Here is a 26317-nt window from a genome sequence, read left to right on the forward strand (position 1 = left end):
CGGTTAAAACCTTTCAAAATATAACGTCTCCAGAAGTCGGAATCAACCCGTAAAACAGTTTTATTTATTTTAAAACGGCTGCTGTCTCTTTACCGTTGCCCTCCATTCTTCTGAAACACTGTTATAACAACATTTCTCTTCACTATATGTCTGGTATTTTCTGTTAAGCAGGCTACAAAAGAGATGTGATTTTACACAGCAATGCTGAAATGTAAATAAGGACATTTACTCACGTACTGTACTGAAATACACATATAAGGTATCTGTACTTTAAAACGATGATGATTGTTTATAGATGAAACTGTCATTCAGTGTATACACTTGGAGAAGAAACTATTAGCTAATTGACAGTCACTCGAATGACAGACAAGTAATTGACAAATTATTTAGATAACAATTTAAATCAGTTCTCAGCAACGGATGCAAAACATTTCACAATTTCAAACGTGAGGATGTACTGCTTTTTCATTTCAATTATGTTAGTAATTTAGTCATTTTTACAAAGTAAACAATCAATCATCAGTCAATCCAATTGTCAAGAGCATGATCAGCCTGTCAATCAATTATTACCTTTCTGCATCGAGTACTTTTGACACTTCTACCAATCACATCTGATTATCAGATTAAACCTGCTTCTAGACTGTGTAATATTTTCATATATACTTTTACTTTAATAATGTTTTCAATGCAGGACTTTTACACCTTTACATTGTGGTATTAGTACTTTTGCTTAAGGGCCCCAATACTTCCTCCACCACTGTTTTTAAATCACAAAACTAGTCTTTGCCATTGATTTCACATCATCTTTTAACATAATAATAGAAATAGATCTTATTTGCTTCTGAATATGATGTTAATTTTCTAAATGATTTTTTGTTCATTTTAATTTAATGCAATGAATTAAATATCAGGCATAACATTAATGCATTTTACAGCAAATATAATTGCACAAACTGAAGTACACACCTCAACCTTCATTTAACTTGACATTTTACACACACACACACACACACACACACACACACACACCCCATGCCTTTTACATATTTGTCATTGCCCTACTTTACATATTGATTTTTTAAAAATAAACTGAAGTAATTCGATTTTTTTAATAGTATGCAATTGTACTGCTGCGTGTGACGGGACAAATAAAGTGTTTTGAATTGAATTAAATTGAAGTGATTTTTTGTATGCTTTTAAGTTGAAGGTGACACCCTCACAATTCCAGTAGTAGTCTGGCTAGCTTTATGCAGATAAAGTCAAAACCAACAGCGAGAATCTCTGAATTCCTCTCTTTCCGGGATGTCAGAGAGGAGGGAAAACAACAGCCACTTGATACCCAATCAAACCCAACCCACAACTACAGAAACTACATACTTACCATGTCTAAGCCATTTCACCTTATTAAAATCATCCTCTTGGTGTAACAACAAGCTCATGTCCTGATGTCATCAAGCTTGCCTCCTAAAAGAGAGTAAACTGTAGTGTTGAGAGTGAGTAGCTGTGAGAAATTCCAATGCTGCTTGCATTTTTAGAGAATTTAAGGAGTTTAAATCGTCCCTTAGTCTGTGGAAAATGGGCAGCATTATTTTATTCATGTATTTCATTGTTGTTTATTTGTTTGGTTTATTTACTGAGTCCTGCTCCCTATATACATTTGACATTAACATAGGACCTGCGATACTGGTTTAGGCACAGCTAGTTCATACAGCTAAGAAGTAACCATGACCAGTTTAAATTTAAATTTTTGCTAATGGACTTCTGCACAATCCACAAGCAGGTACCTAAGGATTTGACAGTTGTGGAAGGGAGGACAAAACCACTGGCTCCAGTTTGTCATCATTTCTGAAAACTGATATCCTTACAAAAAGCTGTCCCATTTTAACCAAAAGAAATCAGATTCACTTCAGCTGGAGAAATTCAGTTTATCACAGCGGCAAAGGACTTAGAAATCATTAGAAACCATTCTCCAAACCATTGCTTTGATATTTATTCTGGTAGAGCAAAACACATCCAAAACATTTATTGACTAAGTCTCAAAACTCATGAACATTGTGGCATGACAGGGAAAAGTGTCAATACCAATGTGAAGTCTATTATCTATAGCTAATACGTGCTGCTGCAGAAAGTACTTACTTACTCATTAAAAAGCAAATAACTCACAACAGAGTTCTTTTTTACTTTTTTTATAGCTTGTCTCCTCCTCTTGTTCTCAATTAATCACAACCATAAATGATTAATTCAGAGAACAACCGTCTTGACCTGGACAGCAGTGAGAATACTGCTAATATTGCACTTCCATAATGTTTGGGGGACTCATGACAGCCAGGTCTAAAAAGAATGTTTTAGTCGCTAGTTTGGGGCTAAACCCTATTTCCCATAATATACCCTGTTGCATGTTATTGTTGGACCTGTCTGTGTCTTTCAAAGTTGGTGAAAGACACATTAATTCCAGTGGGTTTTAAAGGCCTATGGTGGTGTGTCAAAGAAACCCTATCTCGAGTTGACCAATATACTGTCTGTGGTGTGTTTGAAACCTAACAAGGCAGGCACCTGCCATGGGGCCCCAGATATCAAGGGGCTTGCAAATCTCTATGGCTAATGAGTCAGCTGTTTATTTGCTAATTTGATTGAGAGTGTGTTTAGGAATATACAACACTACAGGAAAATATCAACTTCATCTTACATCATCTGTGTCCTGTTGTATTACCTGAATTTGAGGCCTTGTCCTGGAGAGTGCAACTGTCAAAATCTAGCTTTAAATTATGACCTTTAGTTTTGTGTCTTTCAACATAGAGAAAAACCCCTAGACATTTCTCATAGCTGTTAGAATGGGGGCTAGTAGAGACCAGTTTGACCTATTCAAATAACCAAATACAACATGAACTGTTTCTGGTATAGATTATGGTCCTTGACTTACCATTATACACACACACACACACACACACACACACATATATATATATATATATATATATTTGTGTACATACAAAAAAAATGACTGAAACACTGTAAAACAATAATAAAATGATAATCAGACACAGTAATAGTGGATATACAATATTGAAAGATCTGAGGGATCTAATTTTGACTGAAAATAGTCATTGTGTGGGTTGAATAACCAGTTTAACAACTGACAGAAGGTTAATGTTAACTATTTTAAATTACTGATTAATAGTTTAAGTCATGTTTTGAGCAAAAATGAAAAAAGAAATACCACCCAGTTCCAGCTTCTCCAATGTGACAGCTTGCTTTCTGTCGCTTTCATGGTTTGGGCTGTTGGTCTGACAAAACAGGAAATTGAATACTTTTATTTTTAAGGGACTGTGATGGTGAGAGACTTAACGTGTTATCGATGAACCAAAGCAATGAAAATAATTCTTTTTCTCAGTTATGAGAGGAATAATTTTCAAATCCAATATTTGATGATCAGTGTTGATGATCATGTGTAATAGATCTATACAGTAGTTGACAATTTATAGCTCAGTATTTTTTTGATTTTACATTAAAAAAAACCGGCTGAATATACTGCGAACAGATTTAACTGTGTAACAGACCTTCTGCTTGTCTCGTGTCCAGCTGCAGGTAAGTGAGCTGGTATGAAGGAGATCACATTGCACAGGCTCCTGCTCTTCCTCCGGTGCTAGAGTAATTTCAAAGTGGGAGGTCCTTGTTCAGCCAACCAATAAGTGCACGGCTGTGTGTTGGGAACAGAACCCGATTGGGTCAAAGCAGTAGATTGTTGGCATATCGATAGCGGATTGGTCGACTGGGTTGTCCAAACACTCGAGACCCGCCCGTTTTCTCTCCTCAGCGAGGACGTCGTTTTCCATCCAGACTAGAGGAGGAAAAAACTGCAGAAAGAGAACAGGAGCCTGACGGAGGGTTGGCAGGAAAAAAGGGGAATCCTCAGCTGCTTCACCGGGATACCACAGACAACAGCGGTGGTTGCCATTGCTTCCTTTACGGTACGTTTTCTCCTGCTTTGTTTTTGTTGTTATAGTGGCTCATAGTTTGACTGAGCCCACTGCTTTGAGACACACTGGTGTCAAATGACACGAAAATCATCATGTTCGTCTCCTTTTCTTTCTATATAGCCTAGACAGATTTTTTCTTTTGTTTTGTTTTTTGGAATCGGTGGGTAGGGTTGGCTACTAATTTACAAAGAATAGACCTATGCTGCACCTAGCACTGTGGAAGGATACTTACTTTGTTGTCTTATCCATGATGTCTCCTTCTATTTCAGATACGGCGTTGCTATTGAAAAAAAGCACTCTTGCCTTTTGAAGCCATTGTGAAGTTTACACAGTGGTACTCTTTTCTTCACTCATTGACTTTTGGAAACATTTTTGAGGATTTATAATTACATGACTAATGAGTTCCAGAGAGCAGCCTGTAGCAGTTTGTAAAGTGGGGGATCCCCAGTGGTACCTGAGAGGGAACAGTTAGCTTCTCCACAAATGAAATGAACATATGAATGTCACAGCTGCCTTATTCAGAAGAAGAGACAAACCAAGCAATCTGTGCTGGAAGGTCTGTAGGCCTAACCATTTCTGCATTTTACCTAACAATGTAACCATATGTCAGCCATGAATGATGCATTTACTAATAGCTGCAGGAGTTCATTGCATTCAAATGCCAGACAACAGTATGTCTAATCTGTGGTATTTGAGATGAAACCTGAGGATTGATTCAAACTTTGTGAAAAGGCAGCTAGCTAGAAAACTGAGTGAACCATCTTTAATGATCAGAAATGTGCTGAGATGTGGTCTTCTTGGTTGTGGTGGTCTGGGATCAACTTGATGTGAAGTGTGTCATGGAGATAGGAACTGGGTTTGCTGCACTTTGTGCCTCTCATGTATATTTGAGACACAGAAGCAATTCTTTTTTAAAAACTCATTCCTGGATCTTATAGTTGTCCATATTAATGTTACTGATACTACTTACTTTCCTACACAATAATGTCAGTAAGTTTTTGTGTTGTACAAAATGAACTGAGAGTTATTTAGCAACATTTGGATTTTTTTCAGAGATCATCAGGAATGTATATCTCAGAAAATGTAATGTTTATATGTAAAAGGCTTAAACTGGGATTGGGTGTTAAATCTCAATATTTTTTGACACCAGAGAATTGTGAACTGGAAAGAGCCAAAAGCTGACATCAAATGTCTGGCTAGATTTATAATTTTCAACACTGTAGAACTTATGAGTTAGTTAGTTACTGTATGAATGGGGATCTGATGTACTTGCAAGCTGCTTGTGAAGAATATGATATAAAAGTAAGTAGGCAACAGCTGTTAAATCAATGCGTTTTTATGTAATCATTTGTAAGCATTAATTGGACTACCAGTCCAATTAATGCGTAGTCAGGCATCGAATAAGCACTGTTATTAAAAAAATTCAAATGATACCCAGCCCCACAAAGAGAGTATGATATACTCCCTCAACTGTGTGGATGTATAGAAATCATACAAAAGAGTTATGTCAGCATTACCTTCAAATTAAAGCCGTAACAATTAGCCAATGAATTGAACTGCTAATCAACAGGTTCTGCAACTATTTCGACAATGTATATATGTATATAATGTATATAATAGTTGTTGCAGGCCTACCTTAAATATACTGTACATTCCACCTTTGCATCTGTTTGTAAGAGAACCCTGAGGCCTTATTACATTTTCGCTGACAGTCTAAAAAATGAGAGACTACTACAGGAAGTCCTGCACTTCTTCTTGTCAGACCCGTAAATAAATACAATAGTTAACTTCCCACTTCACAGAATTCCATCCCAAAGAATCCCATCTGAAAAGACTTGTGATGTTTGTGCACTGCATTCCAGCAGCAGGAGAGAGGCATTTGTCAGCATTTGTTTCTGATTTATATGTTGAAATACTCTGGGTGGTCTCTGGCATGGTTAGTTAGCACAGATCAAGACTGATGCTGTCTTTTTGTTGTCAACTTAACTGCTGCGAGTTTTCATTTAAATCCAGGTTCTCCCATTCTGACAGGCTAACAATCTCTGCTGTAGAGCTTATGTACATATTTGCAGTTACTGAGAGACAGACACTTTAGCTGGAGTCACTTCCTGGGCAATCAGATCATCTTCATCCAAACCCCCTCTGCTTTTGAATGTGGTTAAATTTGCCTCTAACCACTTTCAAAAAGTCAGTGAGTCACCTCCAAACTACAAAAGGGAATGAAACATAAATCTCAGCATCCAGAAGAATGAAACAAACAAAAGTGTAACATTAGGTGTGTTTTAAATCTGTATATTTGATGTAAAGGTGTTCAGTATCACGGGGATGTCGGGGTATCCCTGCATTTCTGTCACAGCACATCATCATACAGCATCCTGAGGTTTCACGCAGCAGACAGCACCATCTGTTTTGCTTCCTGTAGCAGCCTGCTTTGTCGCTGTGATAGCCCTGCTAGTGTGCACTCTGCTCTCTCTTCATTTTTGCCTCCATCACCACCTCTCACACACACCTGTCCTCCGTTCACTTCAGTCTCCCTTATTTATCTGTCTTGCTTTTAAACACACACATACACAAACGCACACAAATGCAAGCGTGCACACACACGTACACTGGAAATGTGGATCGCGCGTGCGCGTGCACACACACACACACACAAAATGTTTTGTGACTTGATTGTGTGGTTGTCATGGAAACCAAGAGTTTCTGAGGGAGCCATGTGCTCCTGGTTGAGACACCTCCTCTGATCTGTCTGTGTGTGTGTGTGTGTGTGTGTCTGTGGTATTGTAGGCAGGATAGATGTTAATATGTGTTAATATGTGTTACGTAATTTCCCCGAAGGAGTCATCCCAAAGGGATCAATAAAGTCCGTCTAAGTCTAAGTCTAAGTCTAAGTGCTTTAGGCTCCATTAATGATTACTTTTTGAGAACTAGTGAGCCAGTAAATTGAATCAATATGAGGAAAAGGTTTAGTTGCTGTTGCTTGAAAATCTGTGTTGTCACTGTAATGCATCTGCACAATGTTTTGTATGACAAAAAGTACACAGGTATTTATTTGTGACTGTAAACAAAATATCAGAATAGTAATATGAAGTACATTGTGACATTAGCCCATAGATATATCCATCCATCCATTATCTATACTGCTTATCCTTTAAGGGTCTTGGAGGAGCTGGAGCCTATCCCAGCTGACACTGGGCGAGAGGCAGGGTACACCCTGTATGGATCACCAGTCCATTGCAGGGCCAACACATATAGACATCAACCATTCACATTCACATTCACACCTAACCACTGCACCGCCGTGCCGCTCCCATCTCTGCATTTTATTAAAGCTGCAACGAATGATCATTTTCATTGTGCATCAGTCTGTTGACTGTTGGCATGGCAGTCTCAGTCAGTCAGACTGAAATATCTCAACAACTATTGGATTAATCTCCATGAAACTAGGTGCAGATTTCCACTAAAGGAAGAAGTAAACAGATCTCTTACTGAAATAAATGACCGGCTTTCCAAAAAGCTACTTAAGATAAATTACAGAAGTGTTTTGTGCAACATGTACTTAAAAAAAGTCCCATGTTTCAGATACATGTTACTATATGACATCATTAGATTGTGAACACTGCTGGAATGCTGTGTAAGCAGTATTTTACTATGGTAGCAGGTAAAAGTGGAGCTACTCTGATTTGAAACGCTTTATATAAACCTGGCTAGTTCAGTTCAGTGATTAGCACACATCAGTACTTTCTGGAAACTGACCAGGCTGTGTCAAATTCACAAATGCTATTAACCTTTGAAACAATTCTGTGTTTTATTCAGATGTGGCATATTTTTTAACAAGAAAGAAAAACTGTGTGGAAAACGTGTTTATACTCAACAGAACCTATATGAAAAGCTTATAATGGTGTTATATATGTTATACTGGTTTTAAAACAGCTCTAGCTGTGAGACAGAAAACCATGAAATCCACCATGAAAACTACAGTTCAGTTTTTGGGGCTAAACACTGCTGGTCCTCAAGTGAAATATGGTTTGGTCTGTTCTTTGTGGCCTGTGTGCGTCCAGCAGACCTTTTGTTTGTCTGTCTTCCTGTGTGGAATATCAACATCCTCTCATTTGTCGCTCCACCCAGTGAAACTCAGGCCAAACCAGTGGAGCCAAGTCTTTCTACTACCTCTGTCTGCTCTAACACATCTCTCTGGCCCATCTCTTATCTTTACCTATTCAAATAGTTTCTTCTGTGTCTGTGGAAGAAGGAAGGGTCTTTCCCTTACTATAAGTCTGAGGACTTAAGCACCGTGATGAGAATGCACTCGTATTTGTTCCGCTGCTATTTGAAGCAGTTAGTATGTAGCTGACAGCCCATGTGCCAGGCTGACAGTGTACCTTCGCTCACCACAGCTGCTTGAACACATTCCAATCCCCTCACACTGTTTGCTTTACTCTCAGCATCCCCATCTCTTCTTTGTTTTTTTAAACTCTTTCTGTTCACTTGCTCTGCCCTTTCTGTCTCTAATTTCTTGGTCTTGGAAGTCAAGTTGTTATCAGCATGGGGTGTGTAACTGATTTAATGTGTGAGCCAAACGTCCAGATGACTGTGGAAGACTGCTTCTTGGATTTTGTCAACTTTTTTTTTAAAGTTAATTTTTTGACAGGACAGTGGAGAGGAGACAGGAAACAGGGAGAGAGAGTGGGGGAATGACACGCAGTAAAGGTCCGGCCAGACCGGCCAGTCGATCCGGGGACCAGCTGCCCAGGGCACTTAGGCCCATGTGGTACGCGCCCCAACCATTCAGCTATGGGGGCGCCCCCAGATTTTGTCAACTTTAACTTGCTAGCTTTAACTTGCTATGCATCACTTCCATTTCTATCCAGAGTGAAGCTTCATTCCATTTTAACTGTTTGTGTTAACACCTGTATTACAGTCAGCTATACAAAGTGGTCAGGGAGGTGGAAGTGCTACTAAGACAGCTAATTGGTACCTAGCACAGAACACATTTTGTCAATCTCTTTATAGGGACTTAGAGAACAGTGTATTTTTTTCTCATTTATCTGCATTAGGGCGGCCAGGAATTCCATGACATAAAGCAGCCCTGGCAGATTCCCATAAAGTATCAGGCTTTGGGTCAGGTTCAGGTCATTTTGTTGCATGAAACTTCAGGTTTAGAATTAGAGTTTAGTTATTTTCAAATATGTGTTGTTAATAACTTTCTAGTTGCCAGTTGTCTGTGTTCATGTGTGTCACGTGTTGTAGGTAGAGAGACAGAGACAGAGAGACAGTGTGTAGTCATTGCGTTAGGCCAGTGGCCTAAAGGTTGAAATAAAGCAATAATATAAATTTTAGCTGTGGGTCAGGTTCAGGGGTCTCATAATTGGCAGCAAGAGGCAGCAATGATGGGCTCAGGTGTCACTTTTAGGCTTGCGCAGCACACCAGAGTGGCTGATTGGGGCATTTAATGTTGATCTGTCAATTTAGTATTATTTAATTATTACAACTATCTCCACAAAGTAATGCGTTCAGCTAATGACAGTCTAACTCTTGGTCTTGTTGATAATGCTGTATTACCATTGTAGAGCTGTTTTCACACATGCACTGCAACCCTGAGCTTTTCTTGACAGTACTTGTTGGATCTGTATGTATGAATAGAAATGTCGGAATCAGCTGAAGCGGACATTAAACAGACTTTACCTAGCCAGCTCTCGAGTATGAAGTACATGTAAAAACCACACTGAATGGCTGAACAATTACAGGTCAGGGCACAGATGGTTCCCTAGAGAAAGACTCTCTCATGTCTTTCCCAGGAGTACACCTCTGAGGAGGACTCATCTTTCCTCTGTATGATGACATTTAGCTTCACTGCATGATTCTGTGCACCAAAATGTTCTGAGAGCTATTCAGCACATAGCTGCTCAAATCAAGAATATGGCTTTAAAATATATCCCACACAGACAGGAGCAGGCCTTTAAATTTAAACCCATAACCTTGTAGCTGTTAGATGATTCACCCTGACCTCAAGTGGCCAGTAGCCATTAGCCACTATATATTGCCCAGTGTATATGCATATCATGAAAGCCAGAGGTTTGACTGGTTGCATAAAGGGTTATCAAACTCCAAATAGAAACAGCAAAGAGAGATGCATTGTGAGTGTAGGCAGTTTTATTCTTGGAGGGAGTGTGTTTCCATCTGAGTGGAAGAGTGTGTGTGTCTATGTTTAGCTGTGTTTGTTTTGTACTTGGTAATTATGGCTGGCAGCAGACTTTGAGTTAGAGCAAGCAGAGGAATGCCTTTGGTCTGCTCCTGTCACTTAAAACTTAACTATGGGCTTTCCAAATGCTTGAGTCAGTGTGGGTGGGTGTTTTCATGTGTGTGTGTGTGTGTGTGTGTGTGATATTACATTTTAGGGCGAGAATTTCGTGGGTATATATTGTATGCATTCTATGTCTGTCAGTGTGAACTAAATGTTTTCATTACTACTACATTTTTTGGTATGGTGTGTGTGTGTATGTCTCTTTCCAGACTTCCTTTACAAGGAAGAAGCCATAGCTTACCCATAACTTATCCTGTAGCACTCACACACAATAAACACATACACAATAAACACACATAGCCCTCTTGTTTGGGTGGAACCACCACATGACGTCAGTGGTTTCTGAGCTGTCTTCCAGATGTAGTGAACAGGAGCAGCAGATGGCCCTGGTAGGTGGAGTCAGAGACTTCTCTGATTCCTCTCACTGACAGTTGGGGGTCACAATAATCCTGACTTTATGCCTAGTTTTGGTTGAACAGACCTAATGCAAAGGGACCAATCTTCAAACTTATGGGCCTTTATGAAGTACAGGTATGTTTTTTTTTCTTAAATAATAGTTAAAATATTGCAAAACATTACAAGCATTTAGTGCAGGGATGGCCAACCAGTCAGAGACCAAGAGCCACATTTTTTACTGTGTTACCGCAAAGAGCCACATCATACACATGGGCACACATGAACATCACCCATCCCTTCCTCTCTCACACACACACAGACCTCTGCTCAGCCAGATTTATTGTAAATGTCACATACCAACATGATAATGACAGAAATTGACTCCTACAGTACTAAGACCACAGGCCAGTCATTTTCAACAATGAACATTGTGTGCACTGTCTCACACACACAAACCCTCTTCAAATCTGGCTTGTATTCCGTTGCTGCCACTTGAAGCAATTCTTTCACATGGGTGTCAGTCAGAACAGATCGATGCTTTGATTTCACGTGGTTCAGGGTAGAAAAAACAGACTCACAGACTTATGTTGACCCAAACATTGACAGTATCTTAAGCGCGGCCCGTTTGACATTGGGGTATTTTTCCATTGGCACACTTTTCTCAATGGTCCCTTCCCTTAAAGCAGGTTTCAGTTGGTCCTCCTCACAAAGATCGATCATCTCCAACTCAGCCGCAGCCTCATCTGTGACTAGCGGGGCTTTCAAACAGTCCGTCTCCGCATTAAATGGGTCGACGAGGAACGTAATCTGTGGCCTTTTCAGTTGTAGATCACGGAACTGGGTCACAAAGCTTTCGTGCAGGTTTTCAACCAGTGTTGCATATCTGGCTCTTTGCTTATTCAGGGCGGCGCTGGTGACTTGCCCGCTGGCTTTTAGCAGAGTGGCTTTTGAATATGCGCCTTGAACAGCTTCAGTTTGTTGACAAACGCAAGCACATTTTGCACCAGGTCAGGCAGCATTTTTAACTTACCCTGCAGGGTCAGGTTCAGTCTGTCCAAGTGACACAGCATGTCAATCAAAAAGGCCAGATCCATAATCCACTTGAGGTCCGAGAGCTCGGGATAGTCCTTGTCCTTTTCTTCCATTAACAGTTTCACGGCATCCAAAAGCTCAAAGAAGTGAGAGAGTACCTGGCCTTTTGACAGCCACCTCACAGTGCAGTGCAGCAGCAGGTCACCTGGAATCCCTTGGTCCAGCTCAGCAATGAGATTCTTGAATTTCCTGTGGTTAAGCGCATGTGTGCGGATGTAGTTGATGATTTCCATCACAGGCTTCATGACGTTGTCTAAATTCAATGATTTAGACACAAGTTGCTCCCTGTGGATGATGCAATGGAAATTCCAAAACTTGGGAAATGTTTGGTCAGCTTTGCACAGCCCCACAAGTCCGTTCACAGATCCGATCATGGCTGGTGCTCCATCCATGGCTATTGCAGTTAATTTCGGTATGGGCAGATTTGCTTTCGCAAATGCAGCCATCATTGTTTCTTTCACATCTATGCCACGGGTTGTCTTTTAATGGCACAATTTCAAGGAGTTTTTCTTTGTTCACACAATTGTTTGACACAGACTGTGCAAATATTGCTAACTGAGGCTTATCTTGTATGTCACAACTCTCATCCAATGCAACACTAAAATACTCACATGCTTGAATGCAATGTTCCAAGCCAGTTTTGAGCGCTTCGTAAATTTTTGGAAAAACTGTATCTGCTTTTCTGCCTGACTTTTCAAAGTGACCAACTTGTGCTTGCGAAGTTCAGTCCCTTTTGGAAATTCCTGGTCGATGTTAGCATGGAGTGAGCTGAAGTGGCGCTGAAGATTTGAAGCTTTGAAATGTGCTAATGACGCCTGACATATAAGGCAAAATGGCTTGCTATTACGTTCAACAAAAAAAAAAACCTCTCCCACTCTGTTAAAAACGTCCTGTGTTCATCTTCATATTTTCGTTTTGCTGTGCATTTTTTCCCTTTAAGAGCGAACTTGACACAAATTGTTTACTCAAATGATCTTGCCCCTACTGGGAAACTTTGCGGTATTTTCATCTCACGCACATGCGCATTTGACGAAAATACCGTATTGAACTCAACCGAAGCGAACATGCACATAAAAAAAAACCCACAAACACAAACTTGGATATGAACGTAAGAGCCGCATGAAACCAGGCAAAGAGCCGCATGCAGCTTGGGAGCCGCGGGTTGGCCACTCCTGATTTAGTGTATAAACATACTGTTTGATTTTTTTATCCAGTGGGGCTGCCACTCACAATTAGTTCCATTATTGATTATTTGATTTTCTCAGTTAATGGTTTGGTTTGTAAAACATCAAAAAACAATGAAAAGTGCCCTATTTTCAAGTGTGCCCTGGACAGCTCTTTATTTTTTTAAAAAGCTTGTTTGCATCTTATCACAGGTTGTGAACATTCTCTAGTCGTGCCAGTCTGATAAATTAATTAAAACAAAGAGCCCTGGCCTCCAAACTCCCCACATCCCAGCATCTGTTGGATGATTCTGATGTTGTATGACAACTGTTGAGGATGAGAAATGTCCTTTATTCCACACTCAACTTTTTGACTGTTTTGAGTGCACCATCCTGTGCACTCAAAAAGTGCACTGCATGTTTCTATACTCGTCAGTGTGACAATAGCAAGTGTGAGTATAGAAATAAGCAAATTGAGACACAGCATACGTGCATGTCAGTATGCAGTTGCCATGCATGTAATAAGATTAAGTAACCTACAGCTATTATTAGCTATTATTATTATTATTATTATTAGCTAAAAACTTGATTGGAACGTCTCTACTTTAAGGACTCTTTATCCAGTTTGGCTTAAAAGTTTACTGAACTTGGAGTTTACAGGTTACATGTTTCCATACTTGCCGCTTGGAAACAGCTCTTGGCAAACAGTCTGACCACTTGGTCCACAGGATGTGATAGGATCCAAAGCTCCAGAACAGTTACTAATGGACTTTGTGGTTATCCTGAGTGTTTATTTGTATTTAAATAATTAATAACTTGTATCTGTACCCATACACATGGTACTCTACTTGTACAGGTACAGGGTAGCAAGTGGATGTGTGTACCTCCACCTTCAGTGTGGTTGCAGACAGATTTGCTTGTCTTTAACGCTCAATTGCTTCTGTTGATACACAGGCAACACTATGCCCACATGCTTAAATGGAATATCTGCCTCAGAAATCACACAAACAAAAGTCATATCAGGTTCTCTGATCTGCTTCTGCTTCCATAATATGGCTTTAAAGTGTCTCTATCCTTATCTTAATCATTACAGCTTTAACCACTGCACTCTGAACTCAAGTTTTCATCCTTCCTCTGCCAGTAAACTGTTTTCTGAGTTTATACTGCATCAGAATGAACAAATACATTTTACATTGCTGCTACTTAATACTCCACTTTGCATTTGATGTGTCATCTTTGTTTCTCTGTGTAATCTCATTACGTTGCTCATAAACATTAAGTCTGCTTTGAATCAGGGTTTACTCTAACACCAGTCACTCTGAAATTTGAACCATTTGAAGGATGTGGTCTGGCTCACTGGATTAAATTATAATCTGACTTCAGGTCATCCAGCCATGCCAGTTACTTAATTCTAGTGTGAATAGGCATAGAGGAAGCTGGCTCTCATGTAATGTGTTGTAGGGATTGGTTTTGTTTGGACAACTTTTGTCAATGCTGTTATAAATTCTTTTTTTATTACCGTGCAAGAAAAAGAATAAATTCAGAATGGGCTTAGAATTTACTTATATTTTAAATCCAACAATATATTGATTATAAAGCAGTGACAGTGTTGTTCATATTACTATAACTCAATAATATCTCCCCAGAATCAAATATAAAATCTAAATAAAATCAAAGGTAAAGTTTAAAAAGAACAAAGAATGTTGAAATCAGTCACCAATGCCCATTTCATTGCTGGCTTCATTTATCTGTTGAAGAGGCAATATTACAATAGCACACCAACTGGAGTTTAGAAACTATGGGGTTTTTCACCTCAGTTTGATTTAGTGAAGAAAAATCTGGAACTGCACCCAGGTGAGGTCATTAGGAGAAGAGCTCTAGAAGAATATATTGCTGAGTGAAGCCTAGAGGATATTTAATGCTTTATGCACACATTAGGTGTTTGAAAAACATAAGCTGCAAACTGGAATACTCTTAGCTCATGTCACTTGCAGAATGCATTCAGCTGAAGATGAAATTACTGGTGTTAGGGCAAGTTAAAACTGGCTGACAATGCTGTCAGCAGCCTGGCAGGAGAAGTACTCCATGGTGCAATAGGATTTCATGCTGGAAGCATTCGGACTATTGCTCTTCAAATCTTTATTAATATTATTATTATTATTATTAGTAGTATTTTTTTTTAAAATCTATAACCGTCCACTGCTGAACTCAAACCAGCAATCTCATGATCGATAGGCAACTGCTCTACCAGTTGTGCCACTGAAGACCACAGGGTCCTGCGTGGTGCTATAATGAATTGTAGTGGTAATAAAATTGCAAAATTGTATAAATAGCAAAATTCCAAAAAGCGTAAAGTATTCATAGTGATCTCTATTAGTTAGTTATAGTATTTATTTTTTTGGGAGGGTTTTTGGTACTTTGGTTGGTAGGCATCCGCATTACCGATCTCGCCACTGAAGTCCACAGTGCAATGCCTGGTAGTAAAAGCAATTCTAAAAATTCTGTAAAATTGCAAAATTGTTATAAATAGCAAAATAGCATAAAAGCATAAACAGTTGAACAAAGTTGAATAAGCAAAACAGTAAAAAGCTTAAAAAGTGAAACTTTTTCATAGCAGAATGGTTTCTACAGCAGAAAGTGCAGTGAAATTTCAGTGTCTGAAGCGGGAATCAAACCGGGAACCTTGGGATTGGGAAAGCTCCCATAGGATCCCATTCATTTTTTAATTCATAAAAAAAATTAATTTAAAAACATACACGCATAGGATCAAAAAGTCCAGGAGAAGCTGAACATTTTGATACCTGAATGGTGGCTGTAGCATAAAGTGTGTGGGACTAGTTAGAGACTGAAAAAGGTACGGAAAAATAATAATAAAGATTTGAAAAACGATAGTGTAAATGCTGGAGGCACACTATAATAACTCTTTAGAGGGCTTTTAATTTGAAATAGTGGTCACAGGAAGTGGAGTCAGCTCTGACAACAGGTTGAGGTTAAAGGGAGAGAAAGAAAGAAGTGGAAAAGAGGTAGATTTAACTAGATTTAACATTACGTTAGGTTTGTACTAACTATTGATCTCCAGTCTACTGGGAGAAATTCCAAATCTCCAAATTGTTATCGGCTGTCTGTCTCTACCAGCTCTCCGTGTGACTGTACCTGTCATTCAATCAGTGCGTATCTGTGCGTCTTAAATCAGTGTTTAATTAATGGCTCTGAAGTAGGCTATTGCACACTCATCTATGCACTCAGCATGACAGCAGGGTTTACAGCCGTACACCACTAAAGACTATTTAAGTAACTTAATTTTAAACTCCTTTGTTCTGAGTAATGCAAAGCTAACCTACTACAAAGAAAATTTAACTCAAACGTTTGTAATTAGTTACTGGTTGTAGTGTGGTAAACCTGCAATGGCTGATTTTTTTTTTTTTGCCAGCTAAAGATGCAATGACATTTGTGTATCTGGTATTTCTGCTTTATGACTGATCTTTTCTTTTTCCTCTTCCACTACCTGGTTGTTGTCGGGTGAGAGCAGTGGTGGTGGGGGGAGGTTTTCCCCATTCTGAAGGTCTTAAACTGACTGCATAAGCTCCCATGTGTCCATGTGTTGCAGTGTAAGCTTGTTTGGCTGATTTGCTTGCAATTAAAAGGTGGTTTGATCCCCATTGGGGCATGTTACACCCCCCCCCCTCCCCCCAGGAGCCGACTGAGCTTTATGTCACACAGGCTGTGAACTCTGTGTCCTGCGGAATAAAGATTAGAGCAATACAAATTCCCGGTCATCTCAGGCTATCCTGACAGTATAAAACTGGTGTTATACTGAGGCACTGTTTGGCTGTTTGTTTGTTTTATCCACCAACACCTACACTGTTAAATGTCATGCTTTAGCTACATGTCAAAATTGTATATTTGCAAGATCATCTTCCACCCTTGAAGCTGTTTGTACACACACCAATTAGCTTTAGACAAAAGTATGAAAAAAGTCTTGAGAAATACATTGTCTTTCAAAACCTCAGCCAACAGGCCATGCTAAGGGGGCATTGGATTATATATTTTTAACTTGGGTATTAAAGAAACGTATAATGTTGTGGATTAATGCGTAGTTAAATTTAAAGGACTATACCACTTTACTAAGTGCCAATTTACTGAAAATGTTGACTATTTTGTAAAAGGATGACGAGAGCTAAATGCAAAACAATGAGCTAGAAGTTGCTAAAACAGTTGGTGTAGCTAAGGGGATCAGCAGAGTTGAGTGATAATCCTCTTTTGCTTGATCACATCTTTTTAATTAGTACACAATGTCAATAGATCCAATGTTAATATAAAACAGTATTGATTCGTGGAAGGATAGGGTACAGGTGAATGGCAATTACAGACTTGCCAGTTAAATTTGCCATTTAGGCAGTGAGTGTTTTATTGTGAAGGTATAACCTCCTCCTCTGTTGCTCATCTCAAGGCACTGGGTTGCCTTGATTTCTCTTTCTATCTCTGTCCTGGAATTTCATCATCTCCTTCACCTCAGCAACTTCTGCACTGAAGAAGGAAAAGATCTGAGTCCTCTTTTTATTTTTACCTAATTGTGTGCATTATGCAAAACTCTCTCAGCTTTTTAGAGTGCTAGAAACTTTATAGCCACCATGCCCTGTAGAAATGATCCTTTTTTAGTTCTGCTTTCTCAACAGCTGAGGCATGTTGAAAATGCTTCAATAACCTCGCCCAATAATAATGATTAAGGTGATAGTGCAGGGAAGCGAAGATAAAATGTGTGTGTCTGACTGACAACTTCTGAATTTTGAAACAGTAGTATCAGACTTTGTAAAGAGAAATTCTACTTGCCGTTGAATACTGGACTGGAACAGTTAAATCTGTTACTTTTTGAGGTGAAACCATTAATGGGTGGCTGTGGCTCAGGAGGTAGAGCAGTGGCCTACCAACCAGAAGGTTGGCGGTTCAATCCCCAGCTCCTCCAGGCTGTGCTGAAATATCCATGGGCAAGATACTGAACCCCAAATTGCCCCCTGATGCATTTGGTGTGTGAATGTGTTAAAGAGCACTGTGAATGTGACATGTAGTGTGATGCGCTTTAAGTGGTCCATACTAGAAAAGTGATATATAAGTACAGTCCATTTACTGAATAATTGACAGAAAATTGATCAACAGCAATTTTGATAGTCAATAAGATGTTGACCCAAATTGTCTGTGAATCTTTGCCTATTTTCATAGTCTTCTACCATGGTGAATTGAATTCCTCTGGGTTAAAATGGCCTAAAAGAAGACTACCAAACATCACAAGACTCACTCAATTCATAATGTAAAATCTTCATAATTCAGGGGCAGTGGCTGTTTAGTATGAAGGGTTTATTAAAACCATCTTCATAGTCTTGTAGGACTGATAAAAGTCCTCTCCATTTTTAACAAGTCCAAAAGGTTCTGCTATCAATTACCAGTGCTGAAGTCAGTGTAATACTCCAGTGTACAGTTTCAAAATGTTAACTATGGACTGATCTGATCTTAAAATATGATCTGTAAAATGTATGTCAAATGTGACTCCCTATCTATTTTCCAACCCATTGTGTTTGCATTGGAATATTATTAAGCTCATGACTTTGATTTGGCTTCCAGACAAGGTGAAATACGTTGGTGCCGGTGCAAATCAGGTCTTGTATGTCTCTTTTCTCATGGAGGTTCATGAAGGAGGATTTGTCTTAACAAGAAACAAGTGGATTACCTCACTTGTTTGGGATATTTGAAGGGTTTTCTTCAGATGTTTTTGGTATTTAGGTGGAAAGTTATTGCATTATTCATTGCATCTGATCCTGAAGCCTCATATACTGTGACTGTACAGCAAAGTGCAGTGAAAGTGTCTCTCCTCCTCCGTCACCTGACTCTACCTACATTGAACTGTTTCTCACTCTTCTTTCTCAGTTTTGTTGATGATGGCAGTGTGTTATTGCAGCGCGAGCCTGTGCTGAGCTCGACACTCACTCACGCTTGCTTTCTCATGTATAAATACAAAAAGATAAAGTCATACAGCTTCTCACTTTTGACTCTGTCCTTGAAGTCATTCACTCACGCTCAGTGTGTAGATGTGTGCACAGTGCATGTTTGACTTTGTGTGCATTTCTGTTGGCATGTAGGGCGTATGCTGTGTGGAACCACAGGAGTGAGTGTGTGTATGAAAGACAAGGAGGGAGAGAGAGAAGGAGAGGGATAGTCATGGTTCAGGAATGTGCTGTATAATTTGCTACAGTGGAGCCTTCCGCTGCAATAACACCTGGGGCCCCATGGGATATGAAGTTCTCTTGTTTGACAGTTTTGCACAGATGTGTGAGAGATGGAGTACCAATTTGTCCAACAGAGCATATGCTCTGGGTACTAAAGTTAGACAGAGCAGAATGGCATTAAATGGTACAAACTTAAGCCTTTGAAATTAAGTTAATCGTCTTGAGTCTTAAATACTATTAATAAGGTTGCAAAGAGCAACTTTTCCAGTGAGAGATCTTTTAAAAAATCCCACTAACAAGCAGTCTTTATTCTTTGTTGTGGTAGTGGGTATGGACTGGGTAAATAGCAGCCCATGTCATTATGTGATTGATAGCAGTAATAATACTAGGCAGTCTTGGCTGACCACACCAACTGTTGACTGCTTGCTGATCCTTTCTGTCTAGGAGTCCGCACACTCATCATTATGTTGTTGCTTGTGTACCTAACCCTAACCCTAACCCTGTCACCATAGAGGGAGCAGCCATCACACACTGAAGCCAATGTTTTATCAACCTGAAAAAAAGATTTAAAGATTTTAGAATTACTGGACTGACCGCATAACTTTTTAATTTAGTATCGCCAAATTGTATCTGCACTGTACTGAAAGTTCACATCAAAGGTTCAGTATGGTATGATGGGGGCTGTGGCTCAGGAGGTAGAGCAGTCGTCCAGCCCTCAGAAGGTCGGTGGTTCGATTCCCAGCTCCTCCAGTCCTCGTGCCAAAGTATCCTTGGGCAAGATACTGAACCCCAAATTGCTTCCGATGTGTGCGAATGTGTGTGTCTAGGTCTAGAAAGCACTGTGTGAATGGGGTGAATGTGATCTGTAGTGTGAAGTGCTTTGAGTGGTGGAAAAGCGCTATATAAGTACAGTCTATTTACCATTTAGCTATGGGCTTCTAAGTATGGCAATATCTGGTCTGTCAGTTGCTCACTCAATCACTTTGGTCTAGACTGAAATAGTTTTTTTTTTTTTTAAACTGTTAGACTGCCATGAAATTGTGTACATATTCAGAGGATAAAGCCTTTTCACTTTGTTGGTTCCCTGAAATTTCTTCTGGTACCACCAGAAGACCAACATATCCAGTGCCTTGCTTTATGACTAAATAATTGAAATTCTCATCAGCCTCTCCTGTACTTTGGGTTTGTTAGTATGCTAACATGCTAAACTGTGATGATGTTATAGGTCAACATTATATCTGCTAAACATTAGTATATTTGCACTGAATAAGTTGGCATGCAGACATTAGCATGTAGCTCAGAGCACAGTTTTGCCTAAATATAGTCTCATAGTTAGGTGGTAGACTCTTGCTTGAGTGGATAGTCCCAGGTGATTAAAAACCTAATGTTGTTAATATTCTTAAGGAAAAATATAGAAAATGCTGTTTTCAGAAGACCACAGAACTCAAAAAACAAGTTTTAAAGTTAACTTTATGGAATGGTCTTGTTACCAGAGCTTTGTTGACATGGTAACAATAATAAAATCACTCCTTTTGGTTAGGTTTAGGCAGTAAAACTACTTGGTTAGGTTTAGGAAAAAATAGTGGTTTGATTTGAATTGCTTGCGGAATAGTCATGGCTAGATTTTGCTAGACATAACTGTGGGCTATGATAAGCTCCTGCACTGACAACATATATTCACACCACACATCTGATACGCCGATCAGCCATAACATTATGAGCACTGGTGGATGAAGTGAATAACATCAATCATCTCGTTATAACGCAATGTTCTGCTGAGGAACCTTTGGTCCTGACATTCATTTGGACGTTACTTTATCACGTACCACCCACCTAAATATTGTCACAAACCAAGCACACACCCCTCCAATGGCAACAACACTCGCCAGTGTCAGGGGCCTCCCCCAGCCGGATAATGTTCCCACCACACCAAAAAAACTGCTCAGAAATGTCTTGAGGAACACAACCTCCAAACTCCACAGATCCCAATCTGATTCAATGTTACATAGGCCCCCCTCATACTGGCAAAACAGCTCTGACCTGTTGGGGCTTGGACATGGGATCTCTGAAGATCTCCTGTAGTGTCTGGGACTGTGACATTGGCAGCAGATCCTTTGGGTCCTGTGGGTTGTGGGATGGGGCCTCCATGGATCTAACTTGTTCTGGATCATTCCACAGATGCTGGGTCAGTTTGGGATCTGGGGAGTTTGGAGGCCAGGTCAACACCTTGGGCTCTTTGTCGTGTTCCTGGAGACATTTCAGGACAGATTTTGTGGTGTGGTGGGAGCATTATCCTGCTGGGGGAGGCCGCTGATGTTGGGATTGCTGTTGCCATTGGGTGTGTGTGCTTGGTATAAAACAATGTTTAGGTGGGTGGTACATGTCAAAGTAACATCCAGATGAATGAAGGACCCATGGTTCCTCAGCAGAACATTGTATTGTAACAAGACGATGAATGTTATTCACTTCAGTTGTCAGTGGTTTTAATGTTATGACTGATTGGTGTATATACATACAAATATAACTAAAAATAAAAACATTATACCAAAAACTGTAAGCACTAACCATTGTCAGGTTTTTATACTGAGCAGTAGCCTATACATCATTAACTGCATTTGTCCAAGGGCCAGAATTTTACTAAGCACTTATCGTGGGGACCCAACTTTCAACTAGAATTATATTTAGTCAGGCCTAGTTAACCCGTTATTGTTTAATATTTTCAAATTTTTACAATGTTAATGTTATGTTCTTATGATTTATTTGCATACATCAGTGTGAGCAGACACCCCTAAAAAAAGACACAGAAAATCAAGGATAACCAGACTTTTGGCCTAACTATAAAATGTTCTCAGACCTCAGAAGAGTGATGATTAAAATCGGTAATGCCATGAATGTCATCGAAGAATGCAGTCCTGATTGGAGAAAAATATTTATCAACTTTAATAGTGTTTTGACAGTATTAGCCTTCTGCTCAACTGCCATAGCATCACTAGCTGAAGTCTGGAAATATTTTATATACACATATTCTGTGGGCTGGATGGGAAAGTTTGGCACATGTGACTACTCAAATGCCCTGGCAAGATCAACTTTGCTGGTATTTTCTGTATTTTTATTTTCCAACAATGCAACATCTTTATCATGTCAAAATGACTTGTGAACACACATACTGTTCAATGATTTCCTGAAGTTTAAACAGAAAAAAATGAGGCAGTAGTGGAGAAAAATTCATTTATGATGAGACCATTTTCAGTTACTAGTAGCAGCACTGATTTTGCATCATGACACATCACAGCTGAGGCTATTTTTCTGATGTTTTTCTGTACAAGGTTAAGTATGGTACAGGAGTGAGTCATAACTGAAAACCTGCCCGGTATCTTTTATCACATCATTACAGCTCAAATATCTCTGATCTTTTCCTTTGATTGTGTAATGAAGATAATTCTGCTTGACGAGTCGACTCACAGAGCAGACTGTTTACAAGCCTACATATCTAGACTTCTTCCTGTGAAAAGCTCTGTTATTTTAGTTTTTTTTTTTTTTTTTTTTTTTGGGGGGTGTCTCCAGCTCTGCTTTGATGTTTGAAAATGTCCCACTGGCTCTGTTTCAAGAACTCTGTGACTTGGAAAAAGGTTTGATGTAGAAGTTTGGAGCCAAAGCTGAAATTATTAGGCTTACATTAGAGCCACAGAATTGTACTGTCAGCCATTTTTTAATGTAATAGGACAGCTTCTAGATGCTTCAGCTTCCAGTGTCACTCTTTGTGAAGATTTTTCAGTGGGACACAGTAAATGGCAGTTCATCTCTGTAGTTTCTAATGTACTCTGATATTATTTGTGAGCTGATTGAGCGATAAGTGGTGTTTTCAATGAATTATGCCTCTGACATGTTAAATTGTCCTCAACACATCTTTGTGAGTCACTTATCTCAGCCATTTTGTTGACTTCTAGCTGTGACAGACTGGGCGACTGCTGAAAGACCAACTTGTAACTGCAGTATGTTGGAACAATGTTGCTGTCAGATCAGGGTAACTCTTGAGGTATTGCTGCTCCCAAAGTGAACAACTACCTCAGTTACTACACGTGGAGATAGGATTTTGGAGGTTGATACTGACACTTTTGACCAAGGTCAACTTAATTTTTTAGTGCTGGTCGATGAACCTCAAACATATTATTGACACATCGTTTCTTGTTACTCATCCAACATATGTACCATTGTGATACTACTGCGATAAACTAATGTTAGTCAAGTTCTATGTGGCATTGCACCTTTACTGCTAAAAAAAAACAATGCTGCTTACTATAGACTTTTATATCAAATCTATCACTCTATAAGTGACATTTATAAAAGACCAGTATTAAAAAAAACACACAAGTGGTTTTGATGGTGTGGGGTTTTTGTTTTAAGTATTGGTGAAACAATTAAATATCACCCAGAAGTAATAAATTCATGGGTCTGAAGGCTTAACAGATGCACACTGGCTTATAATACTGGTACAAGAATTTACAACTTTACAACTACAACAAATTATTGTACTGCCTTGCCATCAGCGTTGTGTCTGAGGTTATTTTAGTTTCCTTATATAATGATATTTCAACCAGCTTTTCAAAGTATTCTAATGACATGATGAAGTATTTCTGAATGTACGAGGGGGGGCTGAAAAGTTCATAGGCTGACCATGATGCAATGGTTGAATTTGACCAAATGTTGTTTATTTTTCAACATAGTCTCCCCTGTGGTCCACACATTTCTTCCATCTGTGTTGCAGCGCTTAGATTCCTGTGGTATAGAAGCTCTCATCCTGATGCTCAAAAAAGTCAACAGCAGATATGACCTCATCATCGGTCCGATAGTGCTTTCCAGCCAAGTGTTTTTTCATGTTGGGCATCAGAAAATAGTCAGATGGTGCCAAAGCAGGAGAATATGGAGGGTGATCAACCAGTTCAAAACCACAATCGTGCACAGCAGCCATTGCAACCACAGACTTGTGTGCAGGAGCACTGTCCCTTCCATCAGCTTTCCAGGCCGTTTTTACTTGGTTGCCTCTTGCAGCTGCCTCGGCAAGTTGGCATAATATTCTCAATTGGTAGTTTGGCCTTTCTGAAGGTAGTCAATGAACACAATGCCCTTTGCATCCCAGAAGACGGAGGCCATCGCCTCCCCTGCCGATGACACCACCTTGGACTTCTTTGGAGGTGGAGAAACAGGTGTTTCCACTGCATGTACTGCCATTTAGTCTCTAGCTCGAAGTGGTGGACCCAACATTCATCTTGGGTGAGGAAACGTTCCAGAAAATCAGCCGGATCTGCTTCAAAAAGTGCCAAGTTCGCCTGTGACATGACCAGCCTGGTGTGCTTTTGATCAGGCGTCAAAAGCCATGGCACCCTCTGAGCGGAAACCTTTGACATGCCAGAATGTTCTCTAATCATTCACAGGAGATGCCGACGCATTAGTTATCTGATTAACAGTTAAACGTCTGTCATCCATCACCATGTGGTGAACACAGTTGATATTTTCTAGGGTGGTGACAATGGCAGGATGTCCAGACCTTGGGTCATCTTCAAGGCTCTCCTTACCCCTCTTTGAATTCAGCTGCCCACTTTTTCACAGTTGATAAAGCTGGAGCATCATCCCTTAATGTAGCAACCATGTCAGCATGAATGTCTTTGGGGGCTAAACCCTTTTTCTGAAGATATTTGATAACACCACAGTGCCAAATTTTATCCATATTCACGAATTACTTCATTGTGGGTTTATCCAAAAGGAAACAATGCAGTTAGTATATGAAAAGGTTGAATTCAATGCATGCCAAGTTTCACTGCTGTGACATAACTCTGTTTTTTTTAACATGTTTTTATTAAGAAGTGACATAACAGTACAGATCAATTCACCCAAGATACACTGCCCTTTTCTTATGTAAACCCATCCCAATCCACCTGCGTACTGCCTGAAATAGTAGGAGGGGGGATAAATAACTCAGTAAATAATAATAACAGTAATAAAATAAATTAAAATCAACAAATTGAAAGTTAAACAATGGGTTGCTGTTATTTTTCTGTGTTATGCACATGTAATATACTACAAACAAAACATGTTCAGTGATTGTCAGGGCCTTGCATTGTCACTAACTCTCCTCAGTCTGTGGGGAGAGACTTAAGTCTTTCAAAATACAATATTAAAGGATTCCACATTTTTATAAATGCTTTAGTTGTACCTCTAATAAAATATTTTATTCTTTCTAATTTCAGAAATAGCATGAGGCTACTAAGCTAGAGCGATATGCTTAGTGATTTAGGAGATTTCCATTCCAACACTATTCTTCTATGGGCCAAGACTGATGCAAATGCAAATACATTTTCCTTTTCACATGGCAATAAAAACTCATGTATCAGTACTCCAAAGATTGCTAATTTGGGGCATGGTTTTACATTTGTATCAAATGCTTCAATTAATATTTTACAAACAGTTGCCCAAAAGTCTCTAAGCCTATGACAAGTCCAGAACATATGGGCCATATCTGCATTGATGGAATGACAACAGTCACATCTGTCATCAATGTTGGAGTATATTTTAGACAATTTTGATTTAGTAAGACAAATTTGATGAAAAACTTTAAATGTAGCATCAGGAATTTCTATCCCGAGTTCTGCTGCCCACTCAGTTCTGATTGCATCCACTGATACCCTCTGAAGAGAAGTTATTTTGTCTGTTATGATTGATATCATAGCCTTGTAACGCACAGGAGTTTGTAAAATTTCATCCAAACCTGACCTTGGTGGTATGTTAGGAAAGGCTGAACTCAGAGTCTGAATAAAATGACAGACCTGAAAGTATCGAAATAGATCTGATCGTCGCAGGTTAAATTTTTCAGAGATGCTATTGAAACACCATCTATATAAAAAATCACCATAACTAGAAAGGCCAGTGCTATGCCACCAGAAAAATATGATTATTGCATATAGGACTAAGTATGGAAAAAGCAGTAAGCTTGAATTTTTGTTTAAATTGTGGCCATATCTTAAGAGTAGATATGACCACTGGGCATTTGGAATATTGTGATGGTAAAAATGGTAGTCTTGATGTGCTTAGAGCTAAGAGGGAAGTAGACATACAAGGCTTTGCTTCAATTTTTCCATTTCAGAGAATTGAGACCAGAATATAATTTTTTGT

At 39.3% G+C, this 26317-nt stretch overlaps 1 protein-coding gene across 1 annotated transcript in view; it reads left to right on the top strand.

The window, feature by feature from the left end:
- Nucleotides 1–3798: 3798 nt before the first annotated feature.
- The window catches only part of ccdc102a (coiled-coil domain containing 102A), a 68107-nt gene continuing 45588 nt past the window's right edge, over nucleotides 3799–26317 (top strand). The window contains exon 1 of the mRNA XM_018672096.2: nucleotides 3799–3968. The gene's annotated coding sequence lies outside the window, so the exon portion shown is untranslated. The remainder of the gene's footprint in view (nucleotides 3969–26317) is intronic.

The sequence above is a fragment of the Lates calcarifer genome, unplaced genomic scaffold (assembly GCF_001640805.2).
Source record: "Lates calcarifer isolate ASB-BC8 unplaced genomic scaffold, TLL_Latcal_v3 _unitig_950_quiver_259, whole genome shotgun sequence".
NCBI lineage: Eukaryota > Metazoa > Chordata > Actinopteri > Centropomidae > Lates > Lates calcarifer.